The sequence below is a fragment of the Nerophis ophidion genome, linkage group LG27, assembly GCF_033978795.1.
Source record: "Nerophis ophidion isolate RoL-2023_Sa linkage group LG27, RoL_Noph_v1.0, whole genome shotgun sequence".
In the NCBI taxonomy this organism is placed as follows: Eukaryota; Metazoa; Chordata; class Actinopteri; order Syngnathiformes; family Syngnathidae; genus Nerophis; species Nerophis ophidion.
In genome coordinates, this window is record NC_084637.1 from 7,584,009 (window position 1) to 7,607,039 (window position 23,031).

The 23,031-nt window shown below is 41.0% G+C and overlaps 1 protein-coding gene across 1 annotated transcript in view; it reads left to right on the forward strand.

Annotated features, from left to right (window-relative positions):
* The first annotated feature begins 5,894 nt into the window (after positions 1 to 5,894).
* The window catches only part of filip1l (filamin A interacting protein 1-like), a 137,890-nt gene continuing 120,753 nt past the window's right edge, over positions 5,895 to 23,031 (forward strand). The window contains exon 1 of the mRNA XM_061889902.1: positions 5,895 to 6,320. The gene's annotated coding sequence lies outside the window, so the exon portion shown is untranslated. The remainder of the gene's footprint in view (positions 6,321 to 23,031) is intronic.

The window sequence follows — 23,031 nt, forward strand, 5'->3', positions numbered from 1 at the left end:
GAACGGTTTAAAATATTCCACCTGCGTCAAAAGAGCTCCAGTTCTTGCACATGAACAGGTTTGTCCCAGGATGTGAAGATTTACTGTATGTAGGATGGGCAGACGAATGGAAAGCCGACTATGTTTAACCCGCAGGTGTCACACGGCCGGTCCCCCACATTTCAGGGCGTTCCATGGAACTCGAGGGCGAGCTCGGAGTCGTAAATACTTCTGTTTTTAAACGCCCTGCACTTGTGATGCCGACCGAGTGGAAGAAGGAAGCGGGTCATGCATAAAACTGATGGGGGGGGGGGAAATAATTCAGCTTCCTGCAAGTGCAGGTATATGAATGGCTAACCACTAAAAACTTGTGTCACTAAAAAAAAAAAATATATTGTCCTTGTTAATACTAATAATGATAATACATTTTATTTGTAAAAACGCACTGTACGTTGAGCAAACAACCTCAAAGTGCCAGAGTGTAAAAAAATAAATAATAATAATAATAAAAAAATAATCCATCCATCCATTTTCTACCGCTTATTCCCTTTTTTGGGGTCACGGGGTGCGCTGGCGCCTATCTCAGCTACAATCGGGCGGAAGGCGGGGTACACCCTGGACAAGTCGCCACCTCATCGCAGGGCCAGCACAGATAGACAGACAACATTCACACTCACATTCACACACTAGGGCCAATTTAGTGTTGCCAATCAACCTATCCCCAGGTGCATGTCTTTGGAAGTGGGAGGAAGCCGGAGTACCCGGAGGGAACCCACGCATTCACGGGGAGGACATGCAAACTCCACACAGAAAGATCCTGAGCCTGGATTTGAACCCAGGACTGCAGGACCTTCGTATTGTGAGGCAGACGCACTAAAAATAAATGAAATATAAAACTAGAAACAGCCCAATAGCTAGAACCAGCATGCATATCTATAAAAAGGCTTTTTTTTAATTTTTTTTTAAATAAGATGGGTTTTTAAGCCTTTTTTAAAAGCATTCACAGTCTGTGGTGCCCTCAGGTGGTCAGGGAGGGCGTTGATTCATGTTAAAATATATACATTTTGGATATTTTTCCAAGATTGCGCCGCTGCAGTGGCTGCTGGTGGCAGGAGATCTGTCCTCTTGTGGAAGTCTTGGAAGTCCCAAGTAAAAAAAAAAAAAAAAAAAAAATATATATATATATATATATATATATATATATATATATATATATATATATATATATATATATTATTTTTCATTTTTATTTTTTAAAATCTGTCCTTCCAAATCATTTTTACTGTTGTTACCTGTTGTGTCTCCTAGCCACTCGGTCGAATCATATTGTTGTAAAATGCATTATCCGATTGATAACGTGACAACATCAGCGGCAAGTGCACGCTCTTTCAGTCAATTAGTACGCAAGGAATATATAAATATATGTATATATATATATATATATATATATATATATATATATATATACATATATATATATATATATATATATATATATATATATATATATATATATATATATATATATATATATACTATAAAAACATTACAACTTTATATTTTCCTTCGTTTGTTTTTTATTGTAGCAACATGGTGGTTAAGTTTTGGAGACTTGTGTATGCGTGTGCATGTTATTTTATATATATATGTGTGTATATATATGTATATATATATATATATATATATATATATATATATATATATATGTATATATATATATATATATATATATATATACATATATATATACATATATATATATCTGTATATATCTATCTATATATATATATATATATATATATATATATATATATATATATATATATACATATATATATATATACATATATATATATCTGTATATATCTATATATATATATATGTACACAGCCTGTCCTCCAGCCAAATTGTTCTAACCCAATGCGGCCCCCGAGTCAAAAAGTTTGGGCAGCCCTGGTCTAGACCCCCTCTCCAAGGACCCTGGTTTAGACTGATTTGCTGTGGGAGAGTGGCCGTGCGCAACCCGAGGGTCCCTGGTTCAATTCCCACCTAGTACCAACCTCGTCACGTCCGTTGTGTCCTGAGCAAGACACTTCACCCTTGCTCCTGATGGGTGCTGGTTAGCGCCTTGCATGGCAGCTCCCTCCATCAGTGTGTGAATGTGTGTGTAAATGTGGAAGTAGTGTCGAAGCGCTTTGAGTACCTTGAAGGTAGAAAAGCGGTATACAAGTACAACCCATTTTAATCCCCCCAATCCCCCTACCCAGCGTTTAACTGTTTCTCACCTTTTTTTTCAAGGGGGCGCGGGAAGTTAGCAGACCTGTCAGCGATCCTGTTCTGTCTCCCTGTAATGTTTGTCTGATCTTAAATTGTATTGTGCAGAAAATATTAATTTTCCTTTAGGGATAATTACATTATTTCCAATTCTGATTATTTATTACAGACCAAAATACTCTCACATCCAAAACACTAAATAGTTGTTTAAGTAACGGACCCAGATTTTGTACGCAAGAGTCAACAATCTAATACCGGAACAACATGGAAAAAGGAAATGGACACCCCGAGTCCCAAACATACTTGTGCACATGCACTGTCCAAAATCCTAAAGAAACAAACCCCCCCACCAGTGCCTGTGCCCACCCTAGGATGCTGGGACAGATACGTGGTGAACACATGAGACGGAATACCCTGAAGACTCAGCACATTCTGCAGTTCCTTGAACGTTGTCAAAAAGAAGCAATGCAGTCTGAGATGATCCCTCTGATTGGAAAACTGCACACCTGGGTAGAAGAAAAAAAAAGGAGAAAGGAGATTGATGGCAGTGTGTCAAGAAGGGGGAACAGATGACAGGAAGAGGGCGGGACATACTGTGTGGAATACATCGGCGCCCCCTAGGCAACTGGGTAATTGTTGCAAGCAGCCCATGTAATGTCACATACTGATGTACATTCCTGCAATGATCATCTCATTCCTAAAGAGACACAATGTCACACAATGCATTTTTTAATCTATTATTTTACATTTATTCCTTTGGTGCAAACTGGATTAATTTTCTTCAGAAATTGTGTGCATGTTACATTTTTAAAGTTAAGTTAAAGTTAAAGTACCACTGATACAGTAGTCCCACACACACAATAATTCTCAGCATTTGACGCATCCCCTTCTTCCATACTTGCCAACCTTGACACCTCCGATTTCGGGAGGTGGGGCGTGGTCGGGGGCGGGGCGTGGTTGGGGGCGTGGTTAAAAGGGGAGGAGTATACAGTATAGCTAGAATTCACCAAGTCAAATATTTCATATGTATACTGTCTATAAGAAATACTTGACTTTCAGTGAATTCTAGCTATATATATATGTATATATATATATATATATGTATATATATATATATATATATATATATATATATATATATATACACATATATATATATATATACATATATATATATATATATATATATATATATATATATATATATATATATATATATATATATATATATATATATATATATATATATCCATTTTCTACTGTTTATTCCCTTTTGGGGTCGCTGGTGCCTATCCCAGCTACAATCGGGCGGAAGGCGGCGTACACCCTGGACAAGTCGCTACCTCATCGCAGGGCCATCACAGATAGACAGACAACATACACACACTAGGGCCAATTTTAGTGTTGCCAATCAACCTATCCCCAGGTGCATGTCTTTGGAGGTGGGAGGGGCCTATCCCCAGGTGCATGTCTTTGGAGGTGGGAGGGGCCTATCCCCAGGTGCATGTCTTTGGAGGTGGGAGGAAGCCGGAGTACCCGGAGGGAACCCACACATCCACGGGGAGAACATGCAAACTCCACACAGAAAGATCCCGAGCCTGGGATTGAACCCAGGATTTTTCAGGACTTTCGTATTGTGAGGCAGACGCACTAACCCCTCTTCCACCGTGAAGCCTATATATATATATATATATATATATATATATATATGTATATATATATATATATATATATATCAATAAGAGAAATACTTGAATTTCAGTGTTAATTTATTTACAGATATACACACACACATAACACTCATCTACTCATTGTTGAGTTAAGGGTTGAATTGTCCATCCTTGTTCTATTCCCCGTCACTATTTTTCTAACGATGCTGAACACCCGCTCTGATGATGCATTGCTGTGTGGCACGCACAAAAGTGCTTTTATCAAATGCACTGGAGTCTGGAATCTTCCATCTCTCCCTAGCATGGCCCAAAACCGGTAAATCTTTGCTTCCTGAGGAAGATCTTCACTGCCAAGCAATTGGTAGTCCACTACTTCTTCCCGGAGGCTATCCAGGTCCAATCGCAGCTCTGGCTTGGGACTTATAAGCGTATTTGTTCATCTTACTCGTCGTCGGCGTCACCATGGCTGTATCGTCCTCGTTCTTCTGCACTCTCTAAAAGCCGGAGATGTTATTGTCACATGTGCATGTATAGTAGATGGCAGTATTGTCCTGTTTAAGCGTGTCACAACATTGCTGTTTACGGCAGACGAACTGCTTTACGGTAGACGAAAACGTGACTGCTGTTGTTGTGTGTTGTTACCGCGCTGGGAGGACGTTAATGAAACTGCCTAACAATAAACCCACATAAGAAACCAAGAACTCGCCCTCGATCATTCTACAGTTATAACGTCATTGGGCAGGCACGTTGTTTATATTGTGGGAAAGCGGACGTGAAAACAGGCTGTCGACATGTATTGTCCTGTTTAAGAGAGTCACAACATTGCTGTTTACGGCAGACGATCTGCTTTACGGTAGACGAAAAGGTGACTGCTGTTGTTGTGTGTTGTTACAGCGCTGGGAAGACGTTAATGAAACTGCCTAACAATAAACCCACATAACAAACCAAGAACTCGGCCTCGATCATTCTATAGTTATAACATCATTGGGCAGGCACGTTGTTTATATTGTGGGAAAGCGGACGTGAAAACAGGCTGTCGACGCGTATTGTCCTGTTTAAGAGTGTCACAACATTGCTGTTTACGGCAGACGGACTGCTTTACGGTAGACGAAAACGTGACTGCTGTTGTTGTGTGTTGTTACAGCGCTGGGAAGACGTTAATGAAACTGCCTAACAATAAACCCACATAAGAAACCAAGAACTCGCCCTCAATCATTCTACAGTTATAACGTCATTGGGCAGGAACGTTGCTTATATTGTGGGAAAGCGGACGTGAAGACAGGCTGTCGACACGTATTGTCCTGTTTAAGAGTGTCACAACATTGCTGTTTACGGCAGACAAACTGTTTTACGGTAGACGAAAACGTGACTGCTGTTGTTGTGTGTTGTTACCGCGCTGGGAAGACGTTAATGAAACTGCCTAACAACATAAGAAACCAAGAACTCGCCTTCGATCGTTCTACAGTTATAACGTCATTGGGCAGGCACATTGTTTATATTGTGGGAAAGCGGACGTGAAAACAGGCTGTCGACACGTCACTCAGGTCCGCACCGAGCTGGAGGGGGCGTGGCCTCCAGCTCCGCCTGAATATCGGGAGATTTTCGGGAGAAAAGTTGTCCTGGGAGGTTTTCGGGAGAGGCGCTGAATTCCGGGACCCGTTGCAAGGGTTGGAATTGGGGGGGTTAAATCACCAAAATGATTCCCGGGCGCAGCCACCGCTGCTGCTCACCGCTCCCCTCATGATGGTTCAAATGCAGAATCATTGGTACTTTAACTTGAACTTTTTTAGTGCCTCCCTCTCCTCAGGGGCTGCTTCGGCCTTGGGCTTCTGTCAGTGGCCATATGGTCGCGTCATGGTGTGTGTGTGTGTGTGTGTGTGTGTGTCTGAGTACACTCAAGTGAATGTGTGTGTGTGTGTGTGTGTGGATGGAAGGGAGGGCAAGCCCGTGGCTCAAGGTGTCAGAAGGCAGGCTGGTTTAAATTTAACTGGCCGATATCTGCACGGCAGGTCCCATGCTCCCCCTCACTCAGACAGACACACACACCTACAGACTCCCACGCACACACACACACACACACACACACACACACACACACACACACACACACACACACGCTCAGACAGCAACGTGCCAGCACAGACTCAGTCTCAGACACCGTCGTGCACCACGCACACACAGCAGCAGCCTTCCTCTATCGGACCACCTGGATTGTTTGGGGGGGGGTGGGTTGCAGGTTGTGTGTGTGTGGGGGGTGCGGGGGACCAGCCCAGGACATAGGCAGGAAGTGTCTCTAGCAGCGAGCGAGGAGAGAACGTTAAGGATAAACACTTCATCCAGGGCGGCAGACTCTGCAGCATCACAGCAGCACAGTTAACGGTCGCCTAGCTACCAGAGGTAAGACCAGAGAGGCATGTGTGTGTGTGTGTGTGTGTGTGTGTGTGTGTGTGTGTGTGTGTGTGTGGGGGGGTCCCTCATAAAATGTTTTGAATGCTGGACATGCATGGGGGTGGGGGGGGACTGCTGAGATTGCATTCCCTTCTTATGCACATTGAGCCCATCTTCTTTGGATTCGAACGCGGCACATTGGCAAAGTCAAAAATGGTCGGGCAGAAGAGATATCGCACTCGCGCCCTGCGGCCACATTGCTCGATGCAGTGATGTCGGCGTCAGCCAGGGAAAGTTTCAATGACCGGTGGTGTCCAGGAGAACCGGCCGCAGCCTCGTAGTGTACTAGCATGTTTGGGCGGGGTGTGTGTCATCACCAAGCCAACACTCTGTTTGGAAACACATAATGACAGCACAGCGGGGGGGCGGGGGGGGTGTGGTCACTTAACAGTCAAATGTCACAATGTTAAACTATTTTCAAGTGTATTGCACGGGTTTAGCCGGCAGGTGCAATTATTGAGGAGTCAGCATTACTTCTTGATTTGCGATCTGATGTCTACATTTAAAAAATATAAATTATTGTAAAAGTCAGATTGGCAAACTCGGATTATTGCAATGGATCCAATGCAGCGGGCCAAGGCCTTTTTTTAGCCTGCACTGTTTTTTTTTGGTAACACTTAAGTATGGGGAACATCCATCCATCCATTTTCTACCACTTATTCCCTTTTTTGGGGTCACAGGGGGTGCTGGCGCCTATCTCAGCTACAATCGGGCGGAAGGCGGGGTACACCCTGGACAAGTCGCCACCTCATCGCAGTATGGGGAACATATTCACCATTAATTAGATACTTATTAAAGTAACAGAGACTTCATTTAGAGTATTTATATTATTCACATGTGAATAATGTTGTATAATAGACTGTATTTAAATGTTTCACATGTGAATAATGCTGTATAATAGACTGCATTTATATTATTCACATGTGAATAATGCTGTATAATAGACTGTATTTATATTATTCACATGTGAATAATGCTGGATAATATACTGCATTTATATTATTCACATGTGAATAATGCTGTATAATAGACTGTATTTATATTATTCACATGTGAATAATGTTGTATAATAGACTGCATTTATATTATTCACATGTGAATAATGCTGTATAAAAGACTGTAGTTATGTTATTCACATGTGAATAATGCTGTATAATAGACTGTATTTGTTTTATGCACATGTGAATAATGCTGTGTAATATACTTCATTTATATTATTCACATGTTTGAATAATGCTGAAAAATAGACTGTATTTATATTATTCACATGTGAATATTGCTTTATAATAGACTGTATTCAAATTATTCACATGTGAATAATGCTGTATAATAGACTGCATTTATATTATTCACATGTGAATAATGCTGTATAATAGACTGCATTTATATTATTCACATGTGAATAATGCTGTATAATAGACTGTATTTGTATTATTCACATGTGAATAATGCTGTATATTAGACTGTATTTATATTATTCACATGTGAATAATGCTGTATAATAGAATGTATTTGTATTAGTCATCAGTGAATAATGCTGTATAATAGACTGCATGCATATTATTCACATGTGAATAATGCTGTATAATAGACTAGTATCCCACACTTCTCATTACTAAAGTAAATCTGTACAATAAATATGAGTATCTACATCAACTATATGATTTGCGTGAGTAGCCGGACAGGAGACAAAAAACAAAATAATACAAAATAAAGTACGATTTTTTTCTAGTCCTTCACTCTCACTTTCCTCATCCACGAATATTTCATCCTCGCTCAAATTAATGGGGAACTCGTCGCTTTCTCGGTCCGAATCGCTCTCGCTGCTAGTGGCCATGATTGTAAACAATGTTCAGATGTGAGGAGCTCCACAACCCGTGACGTCACGCGCACATCGTCTGCCAGTTCCGGTACAGGCAAGGCTTTTTTATCAGCGACCAAAAGTTGAGAACTTTATCGTCGATGTTCTCTACTAAATCCTTTCAGCAAAAATATGGCAATATCGCGAAATGATCAAGTATGACACATAGAATGGACCTGCTATCCCCGTTTAAATAAGAAAATCTCATTTCAGTCTGCATTTAACTTAAACGAAACTCCATCAATTTAGTTTTCTTGTCATATAATAACAACTTATTAATAAATCAGCATGGTTGACCGCTTGTGTCTTATAGCAAAGGTTCTGTAATGATTATAGTCATGATCAACGTGTGCTGGTTTTCCTCCCAAATGAAGACCCAGGTGGCGAGTGCTATTAAAACAGTATTATCTCACTCTCCAGCTGGTGCTATGTGTAAGTTAGTTGTGTCTGGGAGCCCCAAAATACCACTTTTTTTTTTTGATGTAGTAATGTTGACCTATTTTTTCCTCTTTGGGAAGCGATATATACGGACAAACATTCTACAATTGCTAAAACAAACAGGCATGCTCCTGGCCCATTCTTCCATTTGGCATGAGACTGGAAGCGGCAGGTTGATCTGATTAAGTACGTCCGCTCGCAGGGCAGCAGGCCAACGCCTTCTGGTGCTGCTAATCTGCAGTAGCAGATTGTTTCGCCACTTTACAATTTAAGGACTCACGCCAGGCAAGAGTGTGAACGCTGGCAGTTTTACCGAGAGCTGGGAAGACGATATCAAGGCTGAAGCCTTGGAGGCTTTCAATGTCTTTTGTGACACACTGATGCTGGTCACTGTGGGTTTTACTGCAGTCAGACCTGCATGGACCTTTACACCTGGCAACGTGCAGCGTTGTCATAAAATATTAAGCCTTTGCAGGGATCTTACTTGATGAGACAATTGCGAGGCGCTAACATCCCCAGTGGCGCTTTACAACAGCAGTAGGTCACGGAAAAGTGCACCTTGCCGCTGATTGACAGTTTGGGGGTAGTAGGGCACAGGTTGTTAAGGTACTTTGAGCTTTACCAGCTGGAGGCCGGATTACGAGGTCTGGCTCTGAGGTTCTGCGTTGGGTTCATCACTGACTCTTGAATGTGCCAACGAAATAAAAGCCACCGCGGTCCGCCATGCCGCGCTTGACGCTTAACACCTTTCTGCCGTAGAAATCAGATCATATGAATCATTTATGATCAATTATTATTCCCAAGAATTTAGTTTATTGGTTTAATTTTAATTTTGCTTCACAATTTGTCCTTGCATTTGTTACGGTTAGGAGGGGGAGGTGACGTCAACAGACACCAGGGGCGATTGTACAATTATTTATTTTATATGTATATATATATATATATATATATATATATATATATATATATATATATATATATATATATATATATATATATCTATATATATATATATATATGTACATATATATATATATATATATAGATATATATATATATATATATATATATATATATATATGTATATATATATGTACATATATATATATATATATATATATATATATATATATATATATATATATATATATATATATATATATATATATATATATATATATATATACATATATTTTAGGGGTGTGGGAAAAAATCGATTCAAATACAAGTCGCGATTCTCACGTTGTGTGATTCAGAATCGATTCTCATTTTAAAAAAAATAAATAGATTTTTAAAAATTTTTTCATCAATCCAACAAAATAATACACAGCGATACCATAACAATGCAATCCAATTCTAAAACCAAACCTGACCCAGCAACACTCAGAACTGCATTAAACAGAGCAATTGTGGAGACACAAACACGAGACAGAACAAACCAAAAGTAGTGAAACAAACATGAATATTATCAACAACAGTATCAATATTAGTTATAATTTCAGCATAGCAGTGATTAAAAACAAGTCATATTTTTGGTTCGGTTAATAGTTAAAACAAATTTACATTATTGCAATCAGTTGATAAAACATTGTCCTTTATAATTATAAAAGCTTTTTAAAAAATCTACCACTCTGCTAGCATGTCAGCAGACTGGGGTAGATCCTGCTGAAATTCTATGTATTGAATGAATACAGAATTGTTTTGAATCGGAAAAATATCATTTTTGAATCGAGAGTCGCGTTGAATCAAAAAAATCAATTTATTATAAAATCGTGACCCCAGGAATCGATTTCGAATCGAATCGTGGGACACCCAAAGATTCGCAGCCCTAATATATATATATATATATATATATATATATATATATATATATATGTATATATATATATATATATATATATATATATATATATATATATATATATATATATATATATATATATATATATATATATATATATATATATATATATATATATATGGGGACGGCGTGGCGCAGTGGGAGAGTGGCCGTGCGCAACCCGAGTGTCCCTGGTTCAAATCCCACCTAGTACCAACCTCATCACGTCCGTTGTGTCCTGAGCAAGACACTTCACCCTTGCTCCTGATGGGTGCTGGTTGGCGCCTTGCATGGCAGCTCCCTCCATCAATGTGTGAATGTGTGTGTGAATGTGGAAGTAGTGTCAAAGCGCTTTGAGTACCTTGAAGGTAGAAAAGCGCTATACAAGTACAACCCATTTATCATTTATATATATATATATATATATAAAGTCAGGGCCTCCTTTAGAAACCAGGCTTTGCGGAATTCTACAGAACTCAGCAAGCACATTTGGAACCTCAAAGACAATAATGTTGAATATTCAATAACATGGCAAACTTCTTGCATCCAGCTCACCTTACAACAGTGGTAATAAAAGATGCAACCTATGCTTAAAAGAGAAACTGTTTATTATATATAATCCAGAACCGTCATCCCTCAACAAGCGCAGTGAAATCATTTCAACATGCTGCCACGGACGGAAACACCTCCTAGGTAACACATGAGCCAATCACTACGCCCCTACGCCTGTTTGTACCCACCCACTCTGTGCCCTATATAAACTATTGTATGTGAATGCTTCCATTAAAATCTCCTGATGATTGAGGGAACCCCTCATGAAACAGTTCTGTAGAGATGAAATAGTCTTGTGATTTTTCCCACACCTACATATATATATATATATATATATATATACATATATATATATATATATATATATATATATATATATATATATATATATATATATATATATATATATATATATATATATATATATATATATATATATATATATATATAAATAAACAATACAATAGAACTATAGAATAGAGTGTGTGACCAAAATACAAGAGTGCGTGGTGTAAGACCATGTGTGTAGTTAGCTGAGGTGTGTGTTACCAAATGTTGTCGAGAGCGAAGGAACACGGAAGTCCGTGGGGCAGGCAGGTGATCCGGGGAAGGAGAGAAGAGACAAGGTACCTTTCCAAGTGGGATGTCGATAAACCAAAAGGGCAGTCCGGGGAGCAAGGGAACAAAATGGTGACGGGACGCACAGCTCGCCAATCAGGAACAAGGGCAGACGCTGGAAGGACAAGGAAGAACAATGAAAAACTGAGGGGATCCCGGAGAGATATAGAGAGCGAGGATAAAGATCCGAAGATTCCTTACTGTACGCCAACATAAGACTATTTTCCGGCCCGGCATGGCTTATGAAGACCGGGAAGAACATTACTGACAGGTGTGCAGATTGCCGATTGATTGCAGCCGGTGGAGTCATGAGTGTAGGAAACGAATTTAGCTGGCATGTGCCCGGGCCGTGACAGCACCACTAAGACCTACTCAGTGGCCTTGTGGTTAGGGTGTGTGCTCTGAGATCGGTAGGTCGTGAGCATGTTCGGCAGCGCACAATCAGGGAGTACTTACAAGAGGACAACGTGTATAGACAGAAAAGGGAAAATCCCCTAACAATTTAAGATAAATGTGCCAACAAAATAAAAGCCACTTTTGTCCGCCATGCCGCACTTGATGCTTCGCCCCTTTTTGCAGTAGAAATCAGATCATATGTAGAGAGAATCTGCGACTGGATACAAAATGGTGCATGTGGTGCTCCCCTGACTTGCATATTACGGCGTTTCCAGTCATCTTTGCACCTTTAATAAGATAGTATCGAACGCCTCGGTGTCCTTGGACGCATCCTCGTGGTGGGCGGTGTTGCGTTGGACCAGGCGTTCCTTTGCTGGGAATTTAAACTGCAGGTCTTCTCCCAAGTTCCTTCGGATGACACATAAGCTGATTCTCAATTAATCCCAGACAATGAGTAGGATATATAATATTTTATTCCAGAGCTCTGGGAGACCAATCTAGATACAACATTTCAATCGCATTGCCCAAACTGATCTAAACATCTTACGCAAGTGCTGTCTTTTTCACTACGTTGTTCGCCCCCCCACCCTCCAGAACGAATACACAAGCCTATTGTTCCTCCTCAGCTGGGCACAGGATGAGATAAGAAGAATGAGTTGTTCTACTCCCTACATTCCTAAAGCTCCAAGGTTAACACACAGTCTACTTGCAGACAAACAGAAAGAGAACAAATGGAAGAACACTAGCTGTTTTAAAATATAACGATGAATATAAAGAAATAACTTTAAAATCAGCGGCCAAGGGTGGAGTCAGCTCTCTTAGTTGCTTTGTTGGGTCTGCTCCTGTCTCTGGTCATGCTCTCCCCCTCTTTCTGACTCTCGCCAGATCCTGGGGGGGCGTTGTGGCACGGTTGGGAGAGTGGCCGTCCCAGCAACGTGAAGGTTCCTGGTTCAATCCCCACCTACTACCAACCTCGTCACGTCCGTTGTGTCCTTGTGCAAGACACTTCACCCTGGCTCCTGATGGGTCGCGGTTAGGGCCTTGCATGGCAGCTCCCTCCATCAGTGTGTGAATGTGTGGGTGAATGGGTGAATGTGGAAATAGTTTCAAAGCGTTTCGAGTACATTGAAGGTACAACACGCCAGTCTTTTTCATTTGTTGGAGATTTCTTCCTCCAATGCTGTACATGTACAGAGTGAGCTGGAGCCTATCCCAGCTGATTGGTCACCAGTCAATCAAAGGGCACATGAAGACAATACCTGTCAACATTTGCATTTGAAAATAAGGGAAAAGGAGGGAAAATAAAATATTTTAGGGAAGTTAAAATATAGTTAAAATCTGAGAAGCGGGAACAGGGGCAAAATACGGTAGTTTTGTTGAAAAACAGTCGCATTGACAGTCATGTATTTAGAAACAATATTGAATGTTATCCCTTTATTTCCAGTAGATGCTGTTTTTACAATATTTCATTGCATTCTGAGCAACGGCCGAGAGGTCGACCGGTCCAAATCAAAGTGTGGAATGAGGGCCACATGGCGCTCACTGACTCGTTACGGCTCCCTGGATCGAGTTTCACTACTAGAATCGCTGCCACTCAGCGCTCTGGGAAAAGAGCGCTATTTTTACGCCGGCAGAAACGCCAATGTTGTCCAACATTAGCCTTGCTCTGAGCTTGACCTGCAGTCCAAACAGCCCAAATAAGTCCAAGGAAGTTAGCAATGATCGGGATAAATGTACATAATTATTATTTAATCCGGGGGTCAGCAACCATGCGGCTTTTTAATGCCGCCCTAGTGGCCCCCTGGAGCATTTTTCAAAAAGGATTGTAAATGGAAAAATATGGGGGAAATATTTTTTTGTTTGTTTTAGTAGGTTTTTTGTTTGAGGACAAACATGACACAAACCTTCCCAATTGTGAGAAAGCCCACAGTTTAATATGTTTGTGTGTATGCTGCACTGATTAAATTATTTGGTGAACATCGTTTTGTCCTACACATTTTGGCGGTTCTTGAACTCAACATAGTCTGGACTGTGACGCAGCAGTTTGTTTACATGTAAAATGTTCCACTCCTTCTGTGTCTCATTTTGTCCACCAAAAGTTTTGTACTGCGTGCTTTGTTGATGTTATTGACTTGCTGGAAACTCACCTTAGATTGTCTCATTTTGTCAACTGAATGTTTTATACTGTGCGTGAATGCACAAAGGTGCACTTTGTTGATGTTATTGACTTGTAGTCAGTGAGCGCCATGTGGCCCTCATTCCACACTTTGATTTGGACCGGTCGACCTCTCGGCCGTTGCTCAGAATGCAATGAAATATTGTAAAAACAGCATCTACTGGAAATAAAGGGATAACATTCAATATTGTTTCTAAATGCAAAACTATCAATGCGTCTGTTTTTCAAGGAAACTACCGTATTTTGCCCCTTTTCCTGCTTCTCATATTCTTACTATATTTTAACTTCCCTAAAACATTTTATTTTCCCTCCTTTAAATAGACTCCCTTTTTAGGCCAGTTGATCTGCCGTTTCTTTTCTTTTTCTTCTATGTCCCACTCTCCCTTGTGGAGGGGGTCCGGTCCGATCCGGTGGCCATGTACTGCTTGCCTGTGTATCGGCTGGGGACATCTCTGCGCTGCTGATCCGCCTCCGCTTGGGATGGTTTCCTGCTGGCTCCGCTGTGAACGGGACTCTCGCTGCTGTGTTGGATCCGCTTTGGACTGGACTCTCGCGACTGTGTTGGATCCATTGTGGATTGAACTTTCACAGTATCATGTTGGACCCGCTCGACATCCATTGCTTTCCTCCTCTCCAAGGTTCTCATAGTCATCATTGTCACCGACGTCCCACTGGGTCATTATTGTCACCGATGTCCCACTGGGTGTGAGTTTTCCTTGCCCTTATGTGGGCCTACCGAGGATGTCGTGGTGGTTTGTGCAGCCCTTTGAGACACCAGTGATTTAGGGCTATATAAGTAAACATTGATTGAAAGATTGATTGCTAATTTGGTCAGTGCATGACTGCAAGCTAATCCATGCTAACATGGTATTTAGGCTTGCTGTATGTACATTTTGCATCGTTATGCCTCATTTGTAGGTATATTTGAGCTCATTTAATATCCTTTACTTTTATCCTTTTTGTATATAATTTAGTTTTGCATGTCTCACGAGACATTATCTGTATGTAAAATTGGCTGGATTTCAGGTAGTTGTCTGTGTGCCATGTTGTCCCAGACCACAGCAAACATTACCGAGCTTGCTAAAGATTGTAATAAATGTATTAGAAGAACACAGCCTGTCGTTTCCTTTAACTTGGGCACAAAAATCTAAACCTTTGGACTTTACAAGCCAATAATTTCCAGGAGTTATCTCACCTTCTGAGTAGCCTCTGATTTACTAACGGTTTTTAATGTTGTAAAAATGTAAAGAAAATATTGCATTTCAACATTTCTGTCAACGAATATTTGCTTCAGCCTGCGACACATAGTCATTTTGATAGTAGGCTATTATAGCTAATATAGACACTTACGTCATGCGTTGACTCAATTATAAGACTTATATACGGCTTTTGTTTTTTGTATTTTTGGCCCAAAATGGCTCTTTCAATGTTTTATATTGGAGACCCCTGTCTTAGTCAAGCAATTGTCTGAAATTCACAGATTATTGGTTATTTGCTGTCTATAGGCCCAATTATTTATTCATAGTTAAGTGTTACAAAGCCCACACACCCTGGGTGGATAATAGTTGAATATTTGATTGCAATTTTGACTTCTGCTACAGAGAATAACAACAATACCAGCACAAACACAAAAATGATGACAATTGACGATTAGTCATCACAAAGAAAACAACATCCTATAAGCAAACGGACATGTCTGACAATTACCTGGGAAATTTAGCAGTGTCTACATTCTAAAGAAAAGTTGATTACATTTTATATTTGTAATGACTTAAAACCTACCATACCTTCCGATCACTATAGCTGTTGGTCAAAGTGGGTAACAAATGTAGTCGCAGGGATAAAATGGTTCTTAACATTTTGACCAGTCAAATATTAACACTGAATTACAAATCTAAATATTAATTTTGATCGTATTCATTAATCCAATCCACTTCAATCCACTTTATTTGTGTAGCACATATAAACAAAATAAATGTCTCCACAACAATATCAAAAACATTGTTCAAATATCCTTAGCTCCACCAATGACTGAATAAAAAAAATAAAAACCAATATTAAAACAATGCAAAAATAAATATGATTAAAAACGATTTTAAAGGGTAAAACCAATTAAAAAAATAAATAGAAGTCAAAATAAAATAAATTAAAAAACACAGAAAATACAGAAGACCACACAACTCACAAAGTTTAACTATATTAAAATTGCTCACAGTTTTAATAATACAAAAAAAAAATCAAATATAATGCAAAAGAAGGGACTCATAGAAACTGAAGAAAAATACCACACAACCACTCAGTGCAAAAATAAATACATTTGAAGTAAATTAATTATAAATACTCTTATTAATATATATGTAAACTGTCAATAAAACTAAAGTGCAAATGACAATACATTTTCCCCACTTTAGTCATAATTTTGGCGCTTGAGAAAGCTCTCTGATTTTTAGCTCCAGACTTTGTTTGATATTGTCATTACTGCCACAAGTGGTAAACAAGTGTATTACAACTAAGTACCGCTGCGACCCACATGGACCACAGCCGAGAAATAGATCTTTTTTCTACGGCCCCTATTGTCACCTAACACTGCTCTTGTGGACCTCGGTAGAACTGAGTTCAAGACCCCCTGGTCTAAAAGTTTCCACCATCAAATATGTTATTTTTGACTCAATCAATTAATGCTTACTTATATAGCCTTAAATCACGAGTGTCTCAAAGGGCTGCACAAGCCACAATGACATCCTCGGCTCAGATCCCATATCAGGGCAAGGAAAAACTCAACCCAATGGGACAATGAGAAACCTTGGAGGGGACCGCAGATGTGGGGACTTCCCCACCTGGTCAACCGGTGGAATGGACGTCAAGTGACTGTAGCATAATGTAGTGAGAGTCCAGTCCATAGTGGATCTAACATAATAGTGAGAGTCCAGTCCATAGTGGATCTAACATAATAGTGAGAGTCCAGTCCATAGTGGATCTAACATAATAGTGAGAGTCCAGTCCATAGTGGATCTAACATAATAGTGAGAGTCCAGTCCATAGTGGATCTAACATAATAGTGAGAGTAGAGTCCGTAGTGGGCCCTGCGATGAGATGGCGACTTGTCCAGGGTGAACCCCGCCTTCCGCCTGGCTGTAGCTGAGATAGGCGCCAGCGCCCCCCGCGACCCCGAAAGGGAATAAGCGGTAGAAAATGGATGGATAGATGGGGTCTGTAGTGGATCTAACATAATAGTGAGAGTAGATTCCATAGTGGATCTAACATAATAGTGAGAGTCCAGTCCATAGTGGATCTAACATAATATTGTGAGAGTCCAGTACATAGTGGCTCTAACATAATAGTGAGAGTCCAGTCCATAGTGGATCTAACATAATAGTCAGAGTCCAGTCCGTTGTGGATCTAACATAATAGTGAGAGTCCTGTCCATAGTGGATCTAGCATGATAGATGGATAGATAGATAGATAGTACTTTTAGTGAGAGTCCAGTCCGTAGTGGATCTAACATAATAGTGAGAGTCTAGTCCATAGTGGATCCAACATAATAGTGAGAGTCTAGTCCATAGTGGATCTAACATAATAGTGTAAGAGTCCAGTCCATAGTGGATCTAACATAATAGTGAGAGTAGAGTCCGTAGTGGATCTAACATAATAGTGAAATTCCAGTCCGTAGTAGATCTAACATAATAGTGAGAGTCCAGTCCATAGTGGATCTAACATAATAGTGAGAGTCCAGTCCATAGTAGATCTGACATAATAGTGAGAGTCCAGTCCATAGTGGATCTGACATAATAGTGAGAGTAGAGTCCGTAGTGGATCCAACATAATAGTGAAATTCCAGTCCGTAGTAGATCTAACATAATAGTGAGAGTCCAGTCCATAGTGGATCTAACATAATAGTGAGAGTCCAGTCCATAGTGGATCTAACATAATAGTAAGAGTCCAGTCCATAGTGGATCTAACATAATAGTGAAAGTCCAGTCCATAGTGGATCTAACATAATAGTGAGAGTCCAGTCCATAGTGGATCTCACATTATAGTGAGAGTCCAGTCCATAGTGGATCTAACATAATAGTGAAAGTCCAGTCCATAGTGGATCTAACATAATAGTGAGAGTCCAGTCCATAGTGGATCTCACATTATAGTGAGAGTCCAGTCCATAGTGGATCTCACATTACAGTGAGAGTCCAGTCCATTGTGGATCTCACATTATAGCGACCGTCCAGTCCATAGTGGATCTAACATAATAGTGAGAGTCCAGTCCGTAGTGGATCTAACATAATAGTGAGAGTCCAGTCCATAGTGGATCTCACATAATAGCGAGAGTCCAGTCCGTAGTGGATCTAACATAATAGTGAGAGTCCAGTCCATAGTGGATCTAACATAATAGCGAGAGTCCAGTCCGTAGTGGATCTAACATAATAGTGAGAGTCCAGTCCAAAGTGGGGCTAGCAGGAGATCTTCATGAGTAGAAACAGGTCAGCAGCGCAGAGACGTCACCAACTGATGCACAGATGAGTGGTCCACCCCGGGTCCCGACTTTGGACAGCGAGCGCCTCATCTGTGGTCACCAAATCTGTGCACCCTGCCTCCTCGACGAAAGAGTTGGGGGCAGAGCAAAAAAGAAACGGCAGATCAACTGGTCTAAAAAGGGGGTCTATTTAAAGGCTGGATCAGGGGTAAGGAACCTATGGCTCTAGAGCCAGATGTAGTTCTTTTGATGACTGCATCTGGCTCTAGGATAAATCTGAGCTGACATTGCTTAACACGATAAGTAATGAATAATTCCACTTGTAATCACAGTCTTAAAAATAATGTTAAAATTATAAAACATTCTCATGCATTTTTAATCCATACATCCGTTTTCTACCGCACCTGTTTAAGAAGTTGCGTTAATGGTAAGAAGTTATTTTTTTATCATTGGTTAGTGTGGGGCTTGCCCTCCTGGGGGTTCTTCAGACCCCCAAGCACCGACATGAGAGCCTGTTTCAGGGATACAATATATATTTTTTTAATTAAATAAGTCTTTTAGTTATTTAATTTAAAAAAAAATAACTAAAAGACATACAAGTCTTTTAGTTGCCCTGCGATGAGGTGGCGACTTGTCCAGGGTGTACCCCACCTTCCGCCCGATTGTAGCTGAGATAGGCGCCAGCGCCCCCCGCGACCCCGTAAGGGACAAGCGGTAGAAAATGGATGGATGGAAGTATTTTAGTTGCTTTCCAGCAATAGTATTTCCAGCCCAAACCCAGTCTCTCCACCTGTCTGCTGCTTATAACAGAGCAACAGGTGATTAGATAACAAGGCCATCTACGCACCTGTCGCTGCAGGCCCGCAGGCCACGCCCCCTCCACAGTTAGCTTCAGAATAACAATGTTATTACAAGGAATAAGAGACCTGTTATACTATAGAAATGTTGGTCTTACTTAAAAATGAACGTGTTTAGTTGTGTTCAGTGTTAAAAAAAAATAAATTATATGGCTCTTACGGAAATATATTTTAAAATATTTGGCTTTTTGGCTCTCTCAGCCAAAAAGGTTCCCGACCCCTGGGCTAGAGCATACAAATGAGTTTCAAGATGGGACTTAAATGCTTCTACTGAGGCACCGGGAGGGCAGTCCAGAGTACATCATCTAATTCAGACAATACAAGGACACAGATAATTTTGAACATTTTTTAAAATATCTAAAATATTTGTTTTTGTCGCCTCCAAAGCTCACATTTAACTGTGCGTCATCGCCTCCATTGTAATTAGCACGGGCACTTTTTGTTAACTTTTTGTTGAACCTGGACTCCCGTGCAGGCGTCTTGACGAGGGGTCGGGACTTTCCATGATGCTGCACAAATAATAAATAGGTGGTGCACATACTGACCCCCCCCCCCTTACCCCCCCAACCCCAACACACAATCCACAAACATCTCTGCATGCGGTATCCAGCGGCTATTTCTGCATTGTACTCCCAGGAGGGGACTCAACTTTGCCTGTGAAATTCCTGCCACGTGTAACATGATTAGATAAAGTGACACAGGTGGCGGGCCGGGGCTAAATATTCTTGCCAGCGGGGGAGGGGGGGGGGGGGGGGGGGGGATCCTGTGCCACGGACGCTACCCGCTTTTTGAGCTGCCATTGTTGCCTTGTGATGTGTTGCTTGTCGTCATGGAGATGCCCCGACTGGCCTACGGTGTCCGTTACTTTGCTTACGGAGCTCGCAGGGCAACTCCTACCCAACTTTGATATTCCGCCAAGGCTATATTGGAGATGAACAGGAGCCAACGGAGGTTCAGGCATTAAAAAAAAAAAAAAAAAAAAAATGTTGAACTTGCAGACCGGGGGGAATATCGGACAACATCAGGTAGGTCCTGCCTGAAGTGAATTATATTTATATAGCGCTTTCCTCAAATTGACCTAAAGCGCTTTACATAGTGAAACCCAATATCGGATTTTTACATTTAAACCAGTGTGGGTGCCCCTGGGAGCAGGTGGGTAAAGTGTCTTGCCCAAGGACACAACGGCAGTGACTAGGATGGCAGAAGCGGGAATCGAACCTGCAACCCTCAAGTTGCTGGCACGGCCGCTCTACCAACCGAGCTATGCCGCCCCAGTGCGAGGCCACACTGCAAAAACTGAAATCTAAGTAAGATGAAATATCTCAAGTAAGGCTGATTTTTGCTTATTTTCTGTCTGATAAGATCATTCTTCTCACTCAGCAGATGTTATGTTAGTGTTCTACTTGTTTTAAACGCCTACTGAAATTAGATTGTCTTATTTAAACGGGGATAGCAGGTCCATTCTATGTGTCATACTTGATCATTTCGTGATATTTTTGCTGAAAGGATTTAGTAGAGAACATCGACGATAAAGTTCGCAACTTTTGGTCGCTAATAAAAAAGCCTTGCCTGTACCGGAAGTAGCAGACGATGTGCGCGTGACGTCACGGGTTGTGGAGCTCCTCACATCTGAACATTGTTTACAATCATGGCCACCAGCAGCGAGAGCGATTCGGATCGAGAAAGCGACGATTTCCCCATTAATTTGAGCGAGGATGAACGATTCGTGGATGAGGAAAGTGAGAGTGAAGGACTAGAAAGAAAAAAAAGACGAGGGCAGTGGGAGTGATTCAGATGTTATTAGACACATTTAGTAGGATAATTCTGGAAAATCCCTTATCTGCTTATTGTGTTACTAGTCTTTTAGTGAGATTATATGGTCGTGCCTGAAAGTCGGAGGGGTGTGGCCACAGGTGTCTCCGTGGGAAGCCAAGTTTCTTGACGAGGCAAGGCAGCCGGGCTGAGATTTTTTTTTTTCCCCCTCCTCCACGGTGTAAGCATCCGACGGTCGGGGGCGGCCGGTGGGAGGAGGAAAGACAGTTCGCAGCTGCAAGAAAAACGACGCAAACTCTCCGCTCATGTCTACGGTAAGGGCCGACTTATTGCCACCATTTTCTCACCGAAACCTGCCGGTTGACATGTAGTAGGAAACCATGTTCGCTTGACCGCTCTGTTCCATAGTAAAGCTTCACCGTCAGCTTTCGGGAATGGAAACAAGGAAACACCGGCTGTGTTTGTGTTGCTAAAGGCGGCCGCGATACACCGCTTCCCACCTACAGCTTTCTTCTTTGACGTCTCCATTATTAATTAAAAAAAATGCAAAAGATTCAGCAACACAGATGTCCAGAATACTGTGGAATTATGCCATTAAAGCGTCATCATACACAACGTTTTCAACAGGATACTCCGTGCGAAATTTAAAATTGCAATTTAGTAAACTAAAAAGGCCGTATTGGGATGTGTTGTAATGTTAAGATTTCATCATTGATATATAAACTATCAGACTGCGTGGTCGGTAGCAGTGGGTTTCAGTAGGCCTTTAAGGGTTTTGGTCCTAAATGATCTCAGTCAGATATTAGAGATTTTTTGACCTATATTGAGTCAAACATGCTTGAGACTATTTTTGTCCAAATGTCCAAAACACACCCAGCAATGGTGCACAGGAAGGAGGGGAAGAAGAAGGTATAAGGCGGCCAAAATGGATGAAAAGTCCCAATTTTGTGCGATGAGCTTTATAGCTGGTGAGGCACTGACGGGATCAGAATCAGATTTACAAATATGCAGCACAGATTATTTGCCATTTGATTGGCAGCAGTTTCCGTGTTATGTTTCATTTCTGCATTCTTTGTCGCCCACAAAATGTGCATTTCATTAAAAAACGAAACTAAAATATCGTTATCGCCGTCTTACCTTATAAATGAAGTCCATGCGTCGGTCCTTCTGGATAAAAACAGCCGTTATTTTCTGGTAAAAAGTCGTCCTTCACTTCCTTCAGTTTTAAAAGTCTTGTAAGAGTTCAACATAGTTGCCACGATTAGCGGAGCTCCTACTCTCATCATTTCCACGAAATGATGAGGAAGCAGGTCGCATTGATGACATCTTTTAAAATCTCTCCGTTCTCTTTTACTTTAGCATTGTGGACGCTGATGTTGAGTCGCCGCTGTTCATCCAAAGCCAAGTCGATCCTCGTCATCCCGGTATAGCGGTATAGCTCGGTTGGTAGAGTGGCCGTGGCAGCAACTTGAGGGTTGCAGGTTCGATTCCCGCTTCCACCATCCTAATCACTGCCGTTGTGTCCTTGGGCAAGACACTTTACCCACCTGCTCCCAGTGCCACCCACACTGGTTTGAATGTAACTTAGATATTGGGTTTCACTATGTAAAGCGCTTTGAGTCACTAGAGAGAAGCGCTATATAAATATAATTCACTTCACATCCCAAACGTTTTTAGCGCA